We start from the raw sequence: 5594 nt of genomic DNA on the forward strand, positions 1-5594 counted from the left end.
AACCGTAACAAAGGTAAAATTGTTAAATTGTTGGAGATTATACATAAAATTAAATTCAATAATGAATTTCCTTTATTTTTTAAAATGTTAATCATGTGTAGCAATTATAACTCCGCTCATAGCACTTAAAATCACATAATGTCACATCAGCCCGAAAGGCTCATTGGCTAAATCGAAACGAATGAATTTTAATATTTATGTCAAATCATTTATATTATGTCATACATTTAATATGTCTCACCTATAAAATTTCATATTTTAACATATATTTTTAGTTTCTTCTTTTTAATTCTAAATAATTTATAAATATCGATGATATTAACACAAAATTATATGATGTTTTCGTATACATACATGTGCCTTTTGAATTCATGTGATATTGTCATTTTTTTTATGTTTAAATATTTTATTACACACATACACACAATATATGATATTATTTATGAAATTTCACCTTTCATTTTAATTTTTTTTTGTTTCAAATAAAATAGTAAAATGTAGTACATTAACATTAATGTTAAACTTGTGCAGAAAAATATTTAAAAACATTGAAACTTTCACTTTATTTTCTGAAAATAACTTATTTATTTTTTTTTCTGTACATATTCCCACTTACAAAACTGTTTGTTGTTCTTTGGAAGTATTTATGCTATTGCAAGAAATGAGAACAAAAAGTGAAAAAATAAAACAAAAAGTAAATAGACAAGTCTGAGAACTTCCCAAAAAGGACCTTCAATAAGAAAAAAAAAGTGTGAAAATAAATAACATAAAGAGCAACAAAATTTAAAAAGCTCAAAATAATAAAAGGGAAAGCGTGACTATAAAACGAAAGAGAGAACAAATATGTGAAGTACATAATTAGGTAACGAACACTTCACATTTACATAAACATGTACTGGTGAGGTACTTGCAAAAGTATATTATCATATTAGATAGGATAATTCTATTCAAAATGTATAAAATAAACACATTTTTAAAATAAAAATATTTTCAATTACAACTTTACTATAAAAAGCAATGTATATCATATGAGTTCAAAAAGTAAAAATGTTTTCACATTCCTTTGGTTCTTTAAGATTTTGTTAATAAAATTTTGAAAAATAAAATGTGTTTGATAAACATAGTGTTGCCGATTTTATTGAATTTTTGAAATATGCATGAAGCTTCGTGAGTGTTTTAAATTTAGCCGAGAATTCTCGACATGGACGTCAATCGAATCTAGAATCGACTTTCCTTGATCACTAGAATGTATCAATCAAAAGGAAGTCCATTTGAATGTACTCTGCGAAAAATTTGTTTTTTCCTACAAATTCTTTTAAAACTATGCGATTTAAGTTTATTTGATATATAATTGATATTTTTAACAAACACATAACATATAATTGATATCTTTGTTAATTAGTTAAATGTGCACATTTAAATTAATGATAATTCTTTTTCGGTTGAAAAAGACTAATTAAAATTTGATTTCAGTAGTGACAACAGAAATAGTAAGACAAAGATTATTTTAAGAAGGATCAAGCCTGAGGTACATAGTAATTTGAGGAAAAGAGCGGGGAAATATCCACTATAATTTTCTACAAGGTATGCATTTTATCACCTTACTGTAAAGTCTCGGATACCCTACATATAACACCTTAATTCACTTATTTATTTACCTATTGAATTTCGATTCAATATCAAATATGAAACTAAGATTTCCAAACCAATTTTTCTATTTAATTTAGTTCCTTTTTTCCCCTTCGATTTTCTATTATCAATTGAAAATATGTGGTAAAATATATTTCTTCATAAGAAATTAAAATAAAAGACAAAGCAATAACAAAAATATTTTATTTTTGACACGATGTTTTCACTACACACGCAAAAATATCAATTTTTTTTTCTAAATCGTGAAAATAATTTATTTTTAAAAAGAAAATTTATAACACGTTTCCAAGTAATACCAAAATGAAATATAGAATAAATTCTATGTGTATAGAAAGTAAATTTGCATGCAATATTTTTTCTCATATACTTAAAATCTATTAGAAACCATTTAAGGATTTCAATTATAAGTTAAAGTAAAATCATATAGCAAGACGTTGGCAATGGTGTTCAATTACCAAACGTGAAACTGAAGAGAATAACAAAAATAATAATTAAATTTTTTATATAATGCTTAATAATAACAATTTTCCAAAAACTATTATATTATATTAAATAATTGCTGTAACAGCCAATATGGTGTTAAAATTAAATTCACTAGTAATATTGGAAATCTGCATATAAACATAACACCAGCGTCCTACATAAAACTGCATCCACAAAAAAAAACTATTTTATGGGATTTTCTTTAATTTCCGCCGACATCAAAATGTGTTTTGTTACTAAATATCACTTTGTTAGATTAATCTTCCATAATTATTAAGAACAATATTAGAATTTGACACTTACTTGCCAAAAAATGGAAACCATTGCCAGTAAAAGGTGGCGTTAATTTTGAATTAAACACCCTATATTTGCTTATATAATTATTATAAAGGAATCAATATTCTTATCGATTTCTCATAGATTTTTCATAGATTTCTAACATTTTCATTTAGATATTGATTTATGCATTTCATATCTTGAATACTATACAATATATATATGTATAAATAAGGATAATTATAAAAACGATAACCGTTATCATAATTTTGTGTATTCATTTGACATTTGTGTAAAAATTAATTTCTACTTTTTCCATTTACAAATCAAATATTAAACCTCTTATAAAAAAAAATAATATTTATTTAATTTTTATTTGTTTTTTATTGTAGTTTTTCAAATATTTTACCACCTCTTTAAAGTAATACAATTACAAAGTCTCTTTATTTATAAAAAATATTTTATCTATTTAAATTTACTCTTCCCTTAATAAGATTTTCATAATGACACAAAGTTATATTGAATTTCAACATAGTTTGTAATAATTGCATATATTCAGGCGAAGAAAAATATATTAAATTTTGTTTCGGAAATAGCTAGGCTATGTAATACGTTTATATTGTTTACCGTGCAGCAAGAAATGCTAATAAATCATTAAAATTATGTAATTGTCAAATTAAAATAATCGAAAATTATTATCAGAAGGAAAAATCGAATTTTCAAATAATATTTCTATTTTAGTATGGAAAAAAAAAATTGTAGATTTTCAAGGTAAAAGTTACATTCTTGCGTATGCAAAAAAAAAATATGTAAACGTGTTAGAAATAAAATTATTTTTATATACAAGATGGGAAAAAACTATTTCACAAGTTCATAATATTTATATGTAATTTTGATTATTAATATTCATTTTGATTAATAGGTATATACATACAATGTATATTGATTTTATTTTGTCATGTATATAAATATTTAATTTTATAATAATATATAAATCCTTTTAGAATTGATTTTAACTTCAACACTTTCTAATATCTAGCTCTCTATATCAAATACAAAAAACTTAGAATACACCCATACATAGATGTGCTAAGTATAATTTTTTAACAAAGTTTAATATTAAATCATTTTCTATACTTTATATAAGATAATCATTTTCACAATCAGTCACAACAATGCTAATTCGAGTATATTATGTATCGAACATGTGCCATTGAATCTACTTAAATAATCGAATATTTTTAATATAAATATTCGAAATGTTGTGGTAGGAAATTTTCATGTTAGAATATAACTAAAAATGGAAAATATTAATTCAATGACGACTAATTTACCAAAAATAAATTAAAAAGGATAATGATAATGATAATGAATACTATATTAAGAAAGTGTATAGTGTGAATTTATTGAAATTAAAGTGTAACGATTACGAAATAAATGTAAGAAAAATTTTGTAAGAAAACATTGAATTTGTTCACTTTCAAGAAATTACTTATTTTTATTAAAATTTGAGTTTGAGTAAACAAGACGAAACAATAAGATTTTTAGAGTTTTCCGGCTCAAAACATGCATAATAAGTGCAATAATATTACCAACAGTAGGTCATTCATTTACATTAGTATTTATGTAGTAATATACAAGCAAGAAATACATGCATTAGAACTTGGTTGCATCACATAGTTTTCTTTCAATTTTTCTTAATATTCACTTTTTTTTGTTAATTTATTTACGGAAGAGGTAAGAATTTCTAAAATACGTTAACTCCATTTCTTATAGCAATTTTGTTGTAATTTTGCTTAATTTTTGTGATTGGTGATCACACCAGCTACAATTATTGTGAACACTTTTTCTGTTGTGTTACTTTTTGGTGTAGCCTTCTTTTTTGTTACTTTTTTCTATTATATATTGACATATTGAAAAATTGCAATTACATATACTTAAATGAAGCTTTATTACTTGAAGTTTTTAGAAAAATATATGGTCAATAATAAAAATAATGATTTTATTGTCGAACTAAATTAAAGAACTATGAAAATTTTAAGTATAGTTTATTATGTAGAGATTTTTGTAATGTGTCTTTGTAAATATAATTTATACAATAAGATCAACGTGAGTGAAACATTTTCGAAGCAATTTATTAATATAATATGTGTATATAATTGATTTGAAATATGTAGTTATGATGAAATTCGATCTGTAAGATTATTGTTTCTCTTGTTATTTGATATTCATTTCTTCTCAAATGAATTCTATGCATTCATGTGCGTATATATATACACAAAATATATAAATATGTATATTTATAGCTGTAAACAAAGATATAATTATTATTTCACCTTTAATTGAAAAAATTTCATGAATTTATTTCTTTTTTTATTCAAGGTTCTCGTAATAAGCATACATCACATAATATTCTTAAATTTACATATATTTTTGCATGTAGTTTTACATATAGGTAAAACTTTTATAAACATATAGTAATATCATTTTAAATAATATTAAAAATTAAGATAAAAATGATTTTAAAAGTAATAATAAGTAAAAATGCATTTCATTTGCTCACTTGTTGCTCTATTGCCGCATTACATAGCTTCTTCCTTGGTCAATCAGGTCAATTTCGAACAATTCCGTCTTTTGATTGGAAAATGATATATAATAACGTACCGTACTAAAAGAAGACGTCTTCACTTCTAACATCTTTATACCTACGAAAATACTGAATTGCTGACATACATAGCCTAATATTATATTGCAAGCCAGTCATTGTAAAACCTCTTTTATTGGAACCAGCTCCGCCTGAAAAACGTTGCATTAGTTTGGAAGATGAAAAGAGATCTTCACACCAAGTTGTTTGAGGTAGATTTCTTCCCACACACTATTATGGATGGAGCCATCCCATCCTTCCACGTTTGCCTTGATGGAACCGAAGTTCTAAAGTCTTTCATGAATAAAACAAAAGAGAGATATACTCAATTATGCATGGCACATATCTATCAGTTTCAAATATGGCACAAAGACACTGAATCATTGCAATACAACCCCTAAGCGCGCCACCGATTCGAACATTAGTTCAAGCCTTGCTAGTTTAACTTTAAGTTTTTGTTTAATATGATATGTGGAGTATATATAGGTAAAGCCATCAAAAATTTTATCCAACATACAAATTATATATTTACAAATTATTA

This window comes from Condylostylus longicornis, unplaced genomic scaffold (assembly GCF_029603195.1).
Source record: "Condylostylus longicornis isolate FDR11 unplaced genomic scaffold, ASM2960319v2 ptg000038l, whole genome shotgun sequence".
In the NCBI taxonomy this organism is placed as follows: domain Eukaryota; kingdom Metazoa; phylum Arthropoda; class Insecta; order Diptera; family Dolichopodidae; genus Condylostylus; species Condylostylus longicornis.